At 41.6% G+C, this 18,085-nt stretch overlaps 1 protein-coding gene across 2 annotated transcripts in view; it reads left to right on the top strand.

The window, feature by feature from the left end:
• Positions 1-18,085, top strand: part of GRM7 (glutamate metabotropic receptor 7) — a gene marked incomplete at both ends in the record, with an annotated part of 809,284 nt that overhangs the window by 730,165 nt on the left and 61,034 nt on the right. The window lies entirely within an intron of this gene.

Below are 18,085 nucleotides of genomic sequence, written 5' to 3'. Positions count from 1 at the left end.
CAGTGCGTTTACTTGAGCCAGGGTTGGTCTAGGTCAGGGTACCAAGTCAGAGAATGGCAGCTGGCTTGTTCTGAATATATATAAATAGAAAAAGCAACGGAAGAAATGACTCACCCGCAAGCGGGGGCCAGGGCTCTGAGATCGGCGACGCTTCCACATTCTGCTAGCTCTGATGTTGCCCCCCACCCCCTTCCTTAAATCATCTGACGTGCCATCACCCCTGTCTTCCCTCATTCTATTCTCTGCCAGGAAAGTCAGAATCACTCTCTAATTCTCATCACTAGTAGCTGTCCTTACTTTGGCTCCTTTTCTTTCTTTTCTATGAACAAAGAAGGGAAGGAAAGTGTGTGAGGGTGTTCAAGGATGAGGTACAAGTGAAGGCACAAGGAAAGAAGCTAAAGAAGAAACAGAGAAAAGCAAGGGGGAGGATGATGGTGAGATCAGTCTCGGTGTATCCAGTGATGGCATCCAATGACCCAGTGATGTATCCATGCCAACCTTGAAAATATGGACATGTAACACTGTGTGTGGTTGACGTACACATACACAAATGAAGTCACTTCTGTAAAATCACGGCTGCTAAACCGTCATCGTGTCCATACTCCCAAAATAGTGAAACAAAGACAACTGTGTGGAGAGAGTGACGAGTCCTCTTTGAAAATTCTGTCTTCACTACTTGACATTCTTGGGGATCACATGCATCATCTCCCCCATCTTATGGCCCCGGCGTCTGTACAGCACACACCCTTCCCTGGGCTCAACTCAAGGACTTGCCCACTGATGAGAATCTTTAGATGGTTTTACAACGACTTCTGAAATCTACATGTTTTTAAAATAATGCAGTAGTAGCAAAATGTTACAAATAATATAGCAAAAATGTAGCTAAATAATGGTACATTTTAAGCCACTACTGATCATGGCACTTTGGATGGTGTTGTCAACACTGTTTGTCCAACAATTCACAGCAACCACTTGACCTCCGTTTGACTCGGGCTCCTTTTAACCATCCCCTCCCATCCTCTCTTTTGCTGTGTTCTGGTCTTTTTCTCTGAGCTCATATAGTCTTATGGTGAGCCCCTTAACAACATCTTTGAAAAAGACCTTTGTGGAAGCAGAGGGAACACATAAATAAGTTGCAAGGTAATTAATACTGTGAGAATGCCACAGGATGCAGACTTGGGTTTGTCCTTTCAACAAACTGGCCGCCTCGACATGAGAATGGCAAAGGCAGGTGGAACTGGCTCCATCTATCACACCCACAGCTGTTGTGTGTGACATCTCGGGTCCTTGTGCAATCTCTTTAATTAAAGCATCACCAACTCCAATCATTATTCTTCCGTACTCTGTCTTTAGCTTATGAATGAATGGCCCCAGAAACTTTTATTGTTTCTTAAATGAATATGGTATCTAATGGACCGAACCAGAAGCTCTCTTTCCTGGATGAGTTACTGGTACGGCACTGTTTTTTAAAGAATATTTCATCATTTTGGCTTGTTTCCAGATAAAGAGGTTGAAACCTAGGCTTTGAAAATGGAGAGTTCGGTCCCACCTTCTGAGTCTGTAGGTCCATCTGAGGAACGGAAGTCCTCTGAGGCTGATTTGGTGGTGCTGATATGAGCTCATGTATAAATGACATTACACAGAGCACAGCCCTGGCTCACTCTAAGTGCTCAGACATTGTAGCCATGACTTATTTCTTGTTCCTATGAAAGGCCCTCTATTACTTTACTCCCGTTTCAGTACTAGATAATAACCCCACCGGGCTGCCCACATTCACTTTCTCTTTGTGGTCATCTCTACTGCTTGAGAAGGCTGGAAGTGTACTTCCCTTCCCCACTTTTGTCTCTCTCCTTTCTTCTTACAGCATAGAAGGACGTCAGCAGACGTATACAGGGACACTCTTTTCCATTGCCTCGATTGTTCATAGTTCTATTTCTGTGAATTGACCCATTTAAACAAAATAAATTGGCTAGAGACAAACGCATCTTAGGTCTAGGTGGGACCCTCCAAACCCCAAGAACATCCAGGGTAGGTTCTTCCAAAGTAATGTAGAAAAACTTGTAGATGGATGCTAAAATTTCACACAAAATACAGGAGGTTCACCTTGATTTGTTGTCAAAGACCTAAATGAGATATATAGTAACTCTGATGCAGAAGAGCAGGAAATTTTCATCAAAATCCCCCAAACTGGGAAGACACGACTGTTCCTTCAGCTTCTCTAATGAACTGCCCCCATATTGGCTGAAAGTTTCTTTCCAAAACCTCCAAAGAGTAAATTGCACAGACCCAGAACTGTAGCATTAACAGGTAAGCTGTTAGCTTCCTCCCCTCTGAACTCTCAAAGCTTTGGCCTTCTGCAGACTCCACTGGGTCATCCCTTTTGTCTGCGTGTAATCCTTGCAGGACGACAGGAGGAGAAGTGGGGAAGCAAGGGTAGTAGCTAAGGGGACAGAGAGATTGCTGCTCCCCCAGATAACAACAACAACGGCTATTATTTATGAGCCATTTTCTAAACACCAACTGATGGATTCAGCCTATGATATGTATAATTTCAGTTATGTCAGTTATCTCACACATGACAATCCTAGCAGCATTATCTTCACACCCACTTTATAGTGAAAACACTGAGGCTCCGAGAAATGAAGTCATGTGGCCAAGGCCCAACAGCAAGAGGATGGTAGAACAGAGTGAAAGGTATCAGGCCATGCTTAATGGAAACTAGAGAGCTGACTGAAAAAGAAATGGCAGCTTCTCACTTTTCTGGACACATGGGATGGTTTCTCGGGGATGGCTGCCCCAACCCAAGAGAAGGGATCAGTTAATTACTTACACTGATTTCTCATCAGCCTGTATTTATTAAGCACCTACTATTTATTTACAAATTGAGGAAAGGGCTGAGTACCAGATCAAGATTATCTCATGGTCTTCACAGAATATGAGTTAGAAGAACTCTGAGAGCATCCAGGCAAGCTTCTTTCAAAATACAGCCAAAGGGCTGCCAGTCTAGAAATTATAGGGACTGTGAAATTCCAGACTCACTGAACTAAAGGGACAAATGAAAACATATGTCTACACGAAGTTATACATAATCACCCCAAAATTTAAATATCCCAAATGTTCACCAACTGATGAATGAATAAACAAATGGTGGTATAGCCCTACAATGGAACACTCATCTGCAATAAAAGGAACTATGGATACATACAAGCACATGGATGAATCTCAAAAGCATTGTGCTGAATAAAAGGAGCCAGACACCAAAACCAACATGCCACGTGATCCCATTTACAGGAAATTACAGCACAGGCAAAACTGCAGAGTTAGAAAAGCAGATCGGCATTTGGCAGGGTGTAGAGAGAGAGAACTGACTTCAAACATGCACAGAGGAATTCTGTAGGATGATGAAAATACTCATGATTGTAGTGATAGTACATGACTGCATACGTTTACGAAAACTCATCCAATTATGCACTTAAAATTGGCGAATTTAATTGTATGTAATTATGTCTCAATGAAGCGGACCCAAAGGAGGAAAAGGAAGGAAGCAGGGAAGAAAAACGAGTTATGGACTGAATACCTGTGTCCTCTCCCGAAATTCATATGTTGAAGCCCTGACCCCCAGAGTGTGATGGTATTTGGAGATGGGGCCTTTAGGAGGTGATGAGGGTTAGATGAGTTCTCGAGGGTGGGGCCATCAGGATGGGATTCCGTACGAGATACCGGAGAGCTTGCTCTCTCTCCCTGCATGCACACTAAGAGGGCCTGCGAGTTCCCAGTGAGATGGCAACCACCTGCGAGCCACGAGAAGAGGTTGGAGAACGAAACCTACGTGCCGGCACCTTGATTTGGGTCTTCCCAGCCTCCAGAACTCTGAGAAATACATTTCTGTTGTTTAAGTCACCCAAGCCGTGGTATTTTGTTACGGCTTCTTGAGTGGACAAAGAAACACAGACGGAGAGGGAAGAAGAAAGAATGGGAAAGGAATACAGAGCAGGGGAGGGAAGAGAAATCAGTCCCAGGTTCGTGGTGTCCATAAAGACCATCGTGGTTTGCATGAGCCCCTAGACTAGCTGGTTTAGTTTCCTAGAGCTGCCAAATGATCAGAAACTTGATGGCTTAAAAGAACAGGGGTGTATTCTCCCACAGTTGGGAGGCCAGAAGTCCTAAGTCAAGGGGTTGGCAAGGATTGGTTCCTTCTAGAAGCTCTAGGGTGGGTCTGTTCCAGGCCTCTCCCCCAGCTCCTGAAGGCTGCCAGCCCTCTTTGACTTGTAGACACATCATTCCCATCTCTGCTTCCACATTCACAGCACCTTCCCTGTGCTTTCTCTTCTAAGGACACTTGCCGTTAGATCCAGCATCAACCCTAACCTAAAATATTCTCATCTCTAGATCCTTGATGTTCAGGTGGGCAAAGACCCTTTTACCAAATAAGGTCATGTTCACAGGTTTCAAATATATAACTGTTTGGGGGTGGGACACAATTCAACCCACTGCACTGGCCAACTTCCAAATGGGTTTTTGGTTGGTTGAAAAAGGCACCTTTGTGCCTTGCGGCCTCACTGAAAAAAGGGCAGTGCTCACTGGGTGGGATTTAGAGGTAAGACTTCCCCCTCATTATACCTCAGTTTAGGTTTGCCGAATGTCCTGGCTGTCAGACACTAAGGACTTCATAACAGAAAAGAGTCTGGGAAAGAACTCCTGCTTTCCCAAAGCGCCATATGGGTTCTAAGTGGAGTAACAGCTTTTCACCCTGAATAGAAATAGGCTCATCCTTGCCCTCCTCAGACATTCTGGACATGTGGGAAAGTCCAAAAATAAATGCATCCATTTGCATGGTTTCTTTATAAAGGAACCACGTGTAAGACAGATCTGGGTTCCACAACATACATACTATGTAACCATATATGTGTTATATCAAAAACCTCAACTTACAATCCATAATATGAGGATGATACCATGTTTTAAGGCAAAGTAAAGTTTTTCATTGATAACCCATGCCAGAGTACATAATTTGAGCATCAGGAGAATAAAATTAGTTTCTTTCCTATTCCATCCTGCTCATCCAACTAGTTCTCCTCTCCACAATCAGGCTTTTTTTTAAAAAAAAAATCCAGTTTCTTATCTATCTTCCAGAGATTTCAATGCATGTGATACATATAAAATTAAGTTATAATAACGCCATTTTTTTCAGATGATTAAAAGTGATAATAATGTAGCATGGGTATGTGTCTTTACCTTAGGACTTTCTTTCGATCCTGTCCATAAATTAAAATATGAGTGTGTGATTAAATGTGTGTTGCCTAGAAAATTCAAAGTGACACATACAATGTGTGTGCTGGCAGACAAAGAAAAAGTGCGTAGTGTTTTATGCACCCCCATGGCAGGCAGGTTCAACCCCATCTCTCTGAACATCAGCATTCATTTACGTTGGAGTCAAACTTAATGCCTCCACTTAAAATTGTGTAAATTACTACCTTAGCTCAGGAATATCACTTGAAAAGTGAAGCATAAAAAATAATGGTCAAGAAGAGGTTCTAGAGACACAAATAAAATAACTGGGGGCTTTCAGACTGTACCTTAAAATATCAGGATAGCAAGTGAAGTAATAGATCACCTAAAATGGGCATAATTCCATAGCAATTGAGCTGGTAAGTGAATTCACAATGACTAATGCCCCTTGAACACCTGTGCTACTGAAAACATAATAAGTATTTACTTTGGGTGAAGTACAAGGATATTTTGAAATCAACAGAGGAGAATCTACAGTGTTTTCATGTGAACTAATGCAGTTAACCAGGTGATGACTGCCAAGTGAATGGCGCGTGTGTGTTCAGGAAAGTAAAAACCCTGTTTCCCATGCTTCCTGCTCTGTCAACAGAAAGCGTTGTTGTAGAAGCCACAATTCCCTTGCAGGGGTCGTGTTATGCTGCAGTTCTCCCATCCGGGTATCATCAGACTCCCACCAATGAGAAACTTGTTAGGAAAGTAGAAATGAAAACAGGTAGAATTGGGGAAAAAATAAGATATTCCAAAAATAGTGACTCTTTGGGTCATGCCTTCGCAGCATCAGAACACCCTGGGTAGAAACTAATGGAGATGCTAAATCTATCATCATATATAAACTCAGGCATAAATACCTGGGCAGGGTTCATTTGTGATGTCATGCGTTGCTGTTTGTTTGCCCAGTCGATAGAAGAAGAAAAGTTTTAAAGTAGCTAGAACATGCTTTTGGAAGAGGAAAAAAGGGTTTCACTAGATGTTAATTTCCACTGAGGAAGGGCAGAGTTGGGAAATATCCAGGCGAAGAAAATAAGTAAGAATTTCCTCCCTTTTTTTCCAAACAAATATTTAGCGAGTGTCCACTACTTTGCTAGTCGCTAATGCAAGGGGATGGGGTTTTAGAACGGATAACTTATGCTTCAGAAAGCCTCAAAGTCCAGGGAGGTGGTGATGGAGAGAGGAGGGGAAACAGACACATCAACTTAGTTCTAGTAACTCTAGGGGAGGTAACGCCTTGCTCTGATGGGAAAGTCAGGGAATCTTGACACTAGCTGGTCCTTGAGGGACACCCCTGACCACGGACAGCAGGAGCACTGCTCTCAATACACAGGCCAGGCTGGCAGTTAAAATACACACTCGTTTTCCCAGGCATCTCTCCAACTCAACAACTAAGGGGGGCTTGGGGAAACCATTCTACTCCCAGCTATGTGTTTCCCCACCTGCTAGATCTGCAAGGACTTTAATCACAGAATGACGACTAAGCCAGAGTTGTTCCAGATGAATAGCATTTATATGTTTCTCTATCATTCCCAAGTTCATGTGTATCAAAAGTCACTGCATGAAGGAAGAATGGGCATGTGTGTATCCATCCACACAAAGCACCCTGACATTTAAAAACGACTCTATGGGGTATTAAAGTCTTTCTGCGTCTCATAGTGAATTTTATAAGCCTAGTTCAATCAATTCCTAATGAATTTAGACAGTTTGGTATGAAGAGCCCCCAATACATGCTCACTATACATCTTCTGAATAGACAATATTCTAAAGAGTAGGAGAGGGAAAACATTTGATTCTGAGGCACTAGAACTATTCAGTTTTAGGAAATGGAAGATTGGCTCACTGCCATTATTTGGTAGCCTTTTGCCTAGATAGAAGTTGGCAGTAATTTCGGCTTGCTACATCTTATCTTGTCGACTTATTCAATCTGTGACATTCAATAACAGCTAGCCACAGTGTGAGTTCCCAGCAGCAGGAATGTATGAACTGTGGTGAAATTGACTCACAGTCAATTTTTGGAGAAAGAGCTGATGTAAAGAAAGTTAATGATGCCTTCCGTGATAAATGCTGCCTAGACAGTTTAAAACGAATATTTTGGGGTGAAAAGGATTCTGTAAACAGCAATAACATATCTTAGGAAAATCCATATCATTGTTTATCCTATAGTCCACAGAACTGCAAACACCAAATAAAATGAAATCATCAAACAGTTACTCTAAAATATGTGACCTAGATTCTGTTTGAGTCTTTCAATTCTTCCAGCACTGCCCATCCGTTTTTTGTTTACATCCATTTCAGCTTTTTCCCTGTGCTGTTTTTTTAATATATGAAAAGATAATATGGCATACAAATTTTTTAAAGGTTTAAACTCACGTTGTCTGTAAATACAACGTTGTTGAGTATTTGATGGCAAACATTTCTTTGCATTTTTAGCAAAGATTTTTAAATTTCTGCAAACCGAAATTCTTAGTCAAAGTAATTCCTATTCTCCCACCCAGTAACTGAATACCCCTTGTCTGAACTGTTCATAATTATGTCTAGCTATCTCCCTTCAAGACCTGCTCTGATTCAAGCCAAATGAGGGGAACAGTTGCTGTCACTTGCTGAATCTTGGCAGTTTTCCCCATGAGCAAAAATAAATATTGCAGCTTGCCCACAATTTTCAGTATACCTATCGACTCAGGTTTTCATGGACGCAAAGGAATGAAGAAACATTGCGTGCTGGGGGCCACTGCATAGCAGGTAGTTTGGAGAACATAATATTTTACAGAAATAAACTTTTCAGCTATGGAATGTGATGTCTTAGGAGGAAGAAAGAGGGGTCCAATATCCAGTTAAAGGAATCCTCTGTGACTCCAGTAATAGCCAGTTTGTGACTGTTTTTAACACAATCACATACGTAATGTCCCATAGCACCAAGCCTGGTGTAGAGAATCAGACATGACTTCTCCTCACAGAGTGTAAATTTCATCCTGTCTGGAGAGAAAGTGATCACCTATTGGAAGCCCTATCTATCTACTCACAGGCAGTCCACAGCATTATATACGTGATGCACTTGCTTTTGTTTAATGAGGACTGAGGGCCAATAAAACAGATTGGGTCATAGCTCACAAACCTATAAAACTGATCAGCACCCAGCTCCACAGTGACGCCATTTGGCTGAGATCAGAACTGCATATATATTGTCAACACTCTGAGAGGGGTTTTCAGACAGAGTAAGGGTTTCATTTCCAATATCCTGATGTCTTGTAGCCTTGTCCCAGGTTTCCTCTGAACTAACCCACACCCCTAATCAATCATTAGGCATTTGGTACTGGAATGAGGGAAACATTTCCTGGTGGCGTAGTATTCCTAGTGGTATATTATTTTAGAGAATAAAGGTAAGGGAAGTATTAGCATCTTCTTTCTAATCTAAAGAGAAAACTGGAATTCTGTTCACCAAGAAAGAATATAGATAACAACAATCACGTGTCAGAGCAGAACTGTTAGATACCATCTGCCCTCTGCAGTGCAGCAGGCTCCCTACCCGTGAGAGGAAGAGGCCCACCTGTACGATGCCATTTTAGATAAGAAATTTGATCGTCCGTAGATTTTGGTATCCACGGGGGCCCTTAAACCAATTTCCCACAGATACCGAGGGATGAATATAAAACTTCATGGTTGAACTTTAAAAAACAAACAAACAAACATTTGTCCCAGTGTATCACTCCTAGATTATTTTCCAATTACCGAGGTAAACTGTACCTTTATAATGGTGATATCAGGTGATCACCACCTCAACTATGTGATCAAACAGCATCACCAGTAGCAGGACAGCCTGACATTGTGGCCTCCTGACAGGGTGCTCGCACTTGCCTACAACACCACCTTGAAGTATTCCTCACGGTTACTTGACCTGAATTTAATGATAACAAAACAGACAAAGCAAAATGTGGGGCGTTTTCTAAAATATTGGGGTGGGCCTGGCATCTTCCAAAAAGTCATTGTCTTGAAAAACAACAAAATATGACAGACCTGTATACTGAAAACTATAAAATATTGCTGAAAGAAATGAAAGGAAACCTAAATAATTGGGAGATATACATTGTTGATGGGATGGAAGACTCAATATTGTTAAGATGTCAATTCTCCCTGAATTACTGTATAAATTCACTCCCAATCAAAATCTCAAAAGGCTTATTATAAAAATTGACAGGCTGATTCTAAAATTCCCATGGAAACACAAAGAACTTAGAACAGCTAAAACGACTCTGAAAAAGAACAAAGTTGGAGAGGTAGCTCCAACTGATTTTTTTTTTAACATCTTTATTGGAGTATAACTGCTTTACGATGGTGTGTTAGTGCTCCATCTGATTTTAAAAACTGTTACAAAACTATGGGCTTCCCTGGTGGTGCAGTGGTTAAGAATCCACTTGCCAATATTGGTAGGGGACACGGTTTCGAGCCCTGGTCCGGGAGGATCCCACATGCCGCAGAGCAACTAAGCCCGTGCGCCACAACTACTGAGCCTGCGCTCTAGAGCCCGCAAGCCACAACTACTGAGCCCGCGTGCCACAACTACTGAAGCCCGCGCACCTAGAGCCCGTGCTCCGCAACAAGAGAAGCCACGGTAATGAGAAACCCGCACACCACAACGAAGAGTAGTCCCCGCTTGCCGCAACTAGAGAAAGCCTGCGTGCAACAATGAAGACCCAATGCAGCCAAAAATAAATAAATTTTTAAAAATTGATATAAAACTAAAGGATGATATTGGTATAAAGAAAGACAAATAGATCAATGGAACTGAAAAGAGAGTCCATAAATAAACCCACACATGTATGCACAACTGATTTTTACAAAGGTACAAAGGTAATGCAGTGGAGAAAGGACAGCCTTTTTAACAAGCTGTGCTAGAATGCTAGCCATATCCAAAAAAAAAGAAAAAAGAATGCAAACTACGTTATAGATGCAAACATAAAATCAAAAACCATAAAACTTCTAAAATAATAGGAGAAAATCTCTGCAGCCTTAGACTAGGCAGAGATTTCTTAACTATCACTTAAAAGCACAATCTATAAAAGAATAACAATTTGGACTTCCCCAACATTAAAAACTTCTCTTCAAAAGACAGTATCAAGGGAATGAAAAGACAAGCCATAGAGTAGGAGAAAAATCTTTGCAAAGCATGTATCTGATAAAGGTCTTAGATCTAGAATCCAAAACTTTCAAATATTAGTAATAGGAAAACAAACCAATTAAAAAAAATGGGTAAAAGATATGAACAGATATGTCACCAAGGAAGATATATAGATGGCAAACAACCCATGAAATCTGCTGAATATCACTAGTTATTAGGAAACTGCAAATTAAAACGACAGTGAGATTTTACTACACACCTATTAGAAAGGCTAAAATTTAAAAAGACTGACCATACCAAGTGTCAGAGAGGATTCAGGGGAACTGAGAGTCTCATACTCTGCTGATAAGAATCTAAAATAACACTGCCACTTTGGAATATACTTTGGCAGTTTCTTATAAAGTTAATCAATTACCTACTATATGGTCCAGCCATTTCTCTCCTAGGCATTTACTCAAAATAAAATGAATGCAGGTCCATCCAAAGTCTTAGGTATGATGTTCACAACAGCCTTATTTGTAATAGCCCCAAACTGGAAACAACCCAAGTGTCCACTGACAGATGAATGGTTAAATAAATGTGATACTTCCATACAACGGATAGTACTCAGGATTAAAAAGGAATAGACTATTGAACATTCAACCAATATGGCTGAATCTCAAAATAATGATGCTGAATTAAAGGAGCTCAGCAGAAAAGGGTACATATTATGATCCTATTTCTGTAAGGCTCTAGAAAATACAAATTAATTCACAGTGGCTAAAAGGAGACCAGTGGTTGTTTGCAGATGGGATTGGGTGGGGTAGGGTTAAGGGAACAGGTTACAAATGGGCACGAGGAAGCTTCTGGAGACGAGGTGTGTGTTCACTGTCTTGATTGTAGTGATGATTTCACTGGTGTACATGGGTTGAAACATCAAATTTTACTCTTTAAATATATGCAGTTTATTATTTATATCAGTAAAGGTATTTAAAAACCAAAGGCATGGAGACCACTCTGTAAGAATCTAAAGAGATATAACCAAATGCACTGCGTGAACTTTGGCTGAATTTTGAAATGGAGAAAAATCCTATGAGACATTTTTGTAAAAAATGGGGGAAGATGACTTCATATATTAGATGGCATTATGGAATTATCGTCAGATTTCTTAGGTGTGGTAATAACAGTATTGTGGTGATATAGTAAAACGTCCATTTCTTTAGGTGATGCATATAGAAAGAAAAAAGTGAAATATCGTAAGGTATATGACTTTACAATTGCGTAGCAAAAAGAGACAGAAAGAAAAAAAACAGTGTGGTGGGATGTCAGTGAGGACTGTCCAGATGTTCTTCATCCTGTGTCCAAGTTTCTGAACATTTGTAAGCTTTTAAAATAAAATTTTGGGGGAAATATATGGAGTGTATGTGCTCACATTGTATCAGGATGAGAAAGAGGGAAAAATTTCAGTTAATAGGTAGTCGATAGAGAATCTGGAGAAATTCGCTCTGGGGAGAGAGCTAGGCTCTGTCTCCGATGTGCTGACTTAACCTTACTTAGCACATGCTGGAAATGCTGTAGGGTCTTCAGTGGATCTTTGGGGTGTATGCTGCAAAAGGAGCTACAGAACGAGTTGTATTCAGAAAGTGCTTGATTGCGATTGAAACTGAGCTGGGCCTTAGAGTCCTAAGGGATACGCCGAGTCTCGGGTTGGCCTCCCTAGGAGCCCAAGTACGTGTTTATTGGGGGGGTGGGGATCAACACCAACAGGTAGAAGGAAAGAAACAGGATTGGGCCAAGGAAGAGGTTGTGCCGTGATGCAGACTCAACAGGGTCTCAGCTGAAGCCACCCTCGACGCTGCGCCCTCCCGGAAAAGGGGCTGAGCCTTCATACCCCAGCATCTCCCAGGGATTATCTGCAGATTGCCAGGAGGAGAGGGCAGACCTTAGACAGCAGGAGTCTCTTCAGACAAGGCAGTTCCCAAAGAGGGCCGCCAGCTGAGAGCTGCATCGCCAGCCTCTGGGGGAATAATGCCTCCATTTGAAAGGGGATCCCGCTGCGTGGGACAGCGTGACATCCGTAACTCTCCTCCTCCTGGTATTTTACACGTTGTTAATATGTCTTGTACAAGTTGTGCATGCCTAATTGTTTATGATGCTTATCAAATTACTGGCATATAATTATTCATCACTTTTATACGTTGTGAGTATACCAATTATTTCAAAAATCAAATTTTATTCATATTGTGGCTTAACTTTCCTCAATTCATGGCATAAAATGGAAAATACAAGTCTTATTTTCTTTAACTGTTGTTAGTTTCAGAAGGTAGACACACGTTTCTGGGGTTCAAAGGTGAAGGTAGCAGTACACTGTCACAAATGTCTTGACAAATGGCCTTGTCCAAAGCCCACAGCTATGAAGCAACAGAGCAGATATTAGAATTCAGGTTTCCTGATACCTGAGTCCACCATTAATGTGTTGGTTAGTCCTAAGTTTTAACACAAAGAGCATCACTTTTCTGACCACAAGGGAAACTTGTGCGGAAACATCACTAATGGGTGTTAGGTCCATATGACTGCTTTTTAGTGGAAGGAACGGATGGGATAGTTCAACCTATAACACCTTATATGCCAGCCAAGCCTCCCAGGGTCCAGAAAGATGTATAAATGTCCAGTTCCTTACGGTTACAGCTACATTTCCCAGCCCGAGTAGCGTTTCCTCTCCCCTAGCCAACTGATCCCCCAAACTCCTTGACAGGCAGAGGTCTTTGCATATGAGGCCACCCCCAAGGCTGTCTCTCTTACGGTCATGGGGGAACAAATCCCCTTTGGTCCTCTTCCTAACGTCCCTGGCTCACTTTCCCCAGGGTGCCAGTGCTTGGCCCCCACGCGCTGGTCTGTGTAGTCCACGTTTCAGATCCATTCCGTATGTCCGAAAAGGGATCACACCTTTCCCTCTCAAGGGCTGGATCTCCTTTCAGCCTATCTCTTTATGTATGATTATGCACAAGAAGTCTCTTTCTGGAGAGGAATTGCCAAGGGCCCTTACTTATCCCATCTTCTGCATAAGCGAAACAGTGAGAAAGTGGATGGAGGGAGATGGAGTCCGGTCCCACCACACAAAGAACAAGACACTGGGATATTCAGTGTTTACTTGCAAATCAAAGAATTTCGATTTACATTCCTGACGTGGCTTCATTCCCCCTCCTCCCCTACACCTGCTTTCCTTGGTCTACCCTTGACCTTCTCCGGTCAGTCAGTCATCGGCTCATAAACACACGTGGACAGAACCATCAGACACTTCAACCTGTTCGTGCTTCAGACAATATCTACATTCCATTTGTGTATTGCTTATTTCTGACCTTTCTTCCTGCCTGCTCAAGCACACCTTTTATCAGTTGGGGCATCTGCCTGAGTGTGAGCGTGTGCACAACTGGGAAAAAGATAGCAGCGCTGAAGCCTTGCTGGATTTGGCAAGGAAATTGGACACAATTTCAGTCGCACGCAGAGGACGTTTGCTCGTTTTTCTTAGCAGGGAATATGGACTTAAACAGAAAACACACACAAATATGTAATCTGTGGTCAAGAAGGGGCCTTTTCTGTCAGTTCCCTTTAGAAGTACTTAGAGCTGTTTGTTTTTCTAAGCATTGGCAATTAAAGCCTTGGAGAATGAAAAATTAAACACTTCTGTGGTTTTTACTCTTTTATTAAATAGGCTTTTTAGTTGAATGTGAAAATCAGTGTAGTAAAATGAGCTTTAAAGGCAATTAAAGTCAAAAGACTTCAAGTTACATCTTAGCTTTGTTCCTGATTGCTGTGACCCTGCACAAGTCATAGGAGCTCTCGGGAAACTCAGGATTTTAACTTAACATTCTCTGAATGTGTTCACTCTAAGAACCAACTTCTAGTCCAAATGTATTTATTATAGCTCAGAGAGAAAGTTTTACTCATTAGGATGCTTATATTTGTACCTTACTTTAAAATTATTTTTGGACTGTTATCCTTATTTATTAATTAAAAAGATAGTTTTTGAAGTCCTCATTGGTTATAGGTCTGTTCCTACCATCACAGACCTTAGGAGGAGAGAAAGTGCTGAGATAAATGAACCCATGATTATGTCGATGATTACTGACTGTAGCATGCACTATGCAAAAAAAACACACAGGCTGCCATGTGAGAGCATCGTGGAAGGAGAAAGTTCACGTTGGTGGGGCAGCAGGTGGTCACAGAAAGACTGTGCAAGAAAATGCATGAAGGTGAACCTCCAAGATGAGTTAGCAGTTACCTGGGTGAAGAACTCAGGCAAAATAACATTGTGGGCGAGAGAATGCAATGCATGGCATGTGCCAAGTCCCTTTGCTGGAAATAAGCTTGGAGCACCCAAGAAGCCAGCATGGATAAATCATAGTCAAGAGACTAGCTAAGAAGTTGGAAATGCAGCTAGGCTGGATACTGTAGGGCAACAGGAAATCTTTGAAAGATGTTTTAGAGGGGACCGTGTGGTCTGATTTGCAGTTTTTATAGAGATCATTTTGTTTACTCTGGACAGTATAATTTAGAGGGAGGCAAAAATGGATGCAGTAAAACCAGTGAGGATGCTACAGGAGCATCCCAGGAACAGTGTGAAAGGGCATCATCATCTTCATCTTCATCATCATCACCATCATCACAACTAATACTTGAGAATTTACAAATGGTACCCACTGTTCTCTGTGCTTAAGTGTATTAACTGGTTAATCATATTTAAGATGAGGGCTGGGGCAGTGGGAAGAGAACAGATTCCAGAAGTATGTTACAGATAATACTAGCTAACTGAGTAACAGACTAGATATAAAGGGTAAAATGTGAGGGAACAGCAGGTTTTAAAGAATGACCCTTAAAAGTTCCAATTTGTGCCACCAAGTAGATGGAGGTAATAGTCCTGAGATAAAGAACATTAGTACAATATATACAATGGAATACTACTCAGCCATTAAAAAGAATGAAATAATGACATCTGTAGTAACATGGATGAACCCAGAAATTATCTTACCAAGTAAAGTACATCAGAAAGATACAGATACCATACGGTATCACTTATATATGGAATCTAAAATATGACACAAATGAACTTATCTATGAAAAAGAAATAAACGCACAGACATAGAGAACAGACTTGTGGTTGCCGAGGGGGACGGGGGAGGGAAGGATTGGGAGTTTGGGATTAGCAGATGCAGACTATTATATACAGAATGGATAAACAACAAGGTCTTACTGTACAGCACAGGGAACTATATTCAATATCCTGTTACAAACCATAATGGAAAAGAATATGACAAAGAATGTGTGTGTGTGTGTGTGTGTGTGTGTGTGTGTGTGTATGTATAACTGTATTACTTTGCTGTACAGCAGACATTAACACAACATTGTAAATCAACTGTACTTCAATAAAATAATTAAAAAAAAAAAAGAGTATTAGGGCTTCCCTGGTGGCGCAGTGGTTGAGAGTCCGCCTGCCGATGCAGGGGACACGGGTTCGTGCCCCGGTCCAGGAAGATCCCACATGCCGTGGAGCGGCTGGGCCCGTGAGCCATGGCCACTGAGCCTGAGCGTCCAGAGCCTGTGCTCCGCAATGGGAGAGGCCACAACAGTGAGAGGCCCGCATACCGCGCAAAAAAAAAAAAAAAAAGTATTTAGCACAAAGCCAGATTTTACAGGGACAGCTCTGTTTTCAACGTGATTTGTGATGCCTGTTCAATTGTTTCAGCCGCCCTATGAAGCTGATGAAGATGCTGATCCCTATGTTAAAGATGATAAACATGTCGTCGCACATAAATGAGAATAACCTTTTCAGAAGCTTCTTCTGCAGGGCACTGTGAGGTGTGGGCCTGAAATCTCTGTAGACATCATTGAGTACACTATGAAGAAGACCTTTCATGCTTTATCTTCCTCCCATAAATAATGTATGGTGATTCCATAAGCCAAGATTGAATAGAAAATTTGCCTTTAAAATTATTTTTTAAGACTCATTCATGCATTTTTCTTAGTTTCTATCAAAGGTTGACATGGTTTCATTTCAAGAGTCTGATGAAACAACAGACCGCTGTCTAAAATTTTTTTTCTTAAGTTATTTAAGGGCTCTATACATGAGCCTAGGTATTTTCTGTTGAGAGACAGTAATCTACTCGCATGCTCGTTATTCAACCATTTTGAGGATGTCTTTTGCACTTTCTAGAGAAAGTAAACTTTTTTTTTTTTTTTCTTAAGAAGCGAGGGTTGAGAATTCCAAGTAGGAATAAATGCTGGGTAGAGGCTTGGAAAGAAAATCTTAACTGTAAATGTAAATGATGGTGAAGGACTAGCTTTGGGTGGTTGTGACTAGATTAGGATAAGAGCTCACTGGGGTTGAAGGAGATGAAGCTGGTATAGATTTCTGGAGCCTTACACTCCGGAAGAGGGCCTAGGATCCAAATGTGCTGGTATCGATTCAAATCCCTTGCAAATATTTTTAGCCAGTCCACCCTTGCTTGGGGAGGGGCAGACACGTTTTATTGTTTTTAGGGGAGCTCAAACCTACTCTGGGGTTTGTACAGTGTTGATGTGATTTAGGATTATACTGTCCTAGGGTTTGCATAAAAGCAGGCAGAATGTTAAAAAGTGGTCCCTTGGTTTCTCTCTTACTCTTACTTCTTCCCATCCAGTCCATCCACATGTCCTTTCATTTTTTTCCTCCCAGTATCTCTCTCATTTGTCCCCTTCAGCCCTCTTGATTGCTATTATCCTAGTCTGAGCCATCGCACTTTCTAAAGGTGGATTTTTTTAAGTGATATTAATTGATGATTCAGAAAAACTCCAGGAGGGATCAGAATTGAAAAAAACAAACGCATATACGTTACCAGGTAAGTCAAAGTCAGCAGCTTTTTGTCAAGAACAAACAAACAAACAAACTCAATGCCTGAGCTCTTCATCGAGTTGTCATGGCAACCATTTCATTTTCTATAGTGAGGAGACAACTGGGTGCTAACCTGAGGGTTAGCCCAAGCTTTTTGAAAGAAAAGCTCCCATCCTTCCAAAAGGGGCAGGGTTGTTGATTTTCAATGATGCTTCAGGCTCCAAAGGAGTCCTCTTGATAATTATGCTTTATTGTCTAGTGAACACATGATAGGGGGTTAAAGAGACATAGGTGGCAGCTCCCAGGACAGCAGAGTCCATTCCCGACTTGGGCCAAGTGGGAAGTACCCCTTACAGGGAATCCATGGGAACATCACACTTTTTCTCCTTCCTGTCGGGTACCCTTCTGACTCTGTTCTCTGGGATAACCCAGAGACAAAGCCAAAGACCACAAATGTAACCTCCTATCTTTGTGTCCCCAAAACTTCCTTCCTTAACAATATCAATGAAGCTCCTTGATTTTGCCACCCACAGTGCTAGGCATTAAGGACACTACAGTGAGCTAAGCAGACGCTTCCTGGTGCAGGAGATAGATGCTAATCTCACACATACACACAAATGTTTAAATGCAAATTATTAAGATTGCTCTGTGAGCTTATAACAGAGTGGTAAGACCCAGTCTTGGCTGAGGAAGTGATGCTTGAGTAGAGAGCTGAAGAATGAAAAGAATGAGGTAGATGGGGTGGGGAACATTCCAGGGAAAGGGGAAAGCATATGCAAAGGCCCTGTGGCAGAAGAGAGCAGGGCATATTCAGGGAAATGAAAGAGGTCAGTGTGGCTGGGGGG

Source organism: Hyperoodon ampullatus (assembly GCF_949752795.1).
Source record: "Hyperoodon ampullatus genome assembly, chromosome: 10".
NCBI classification, from domain to species: domain Eukaryota; kingdom Metazoa; phylum Chordata; class Mammalia; order Artiodactyla; family Ziphiidae; genus Hyperoodon; species Hyperoodon ampullatus.
The sequence above is the reverse complement of the archived record's forward strand: the minus strand, read 5'-3'. Positions and strand labels throughout refer to the sequence as shown.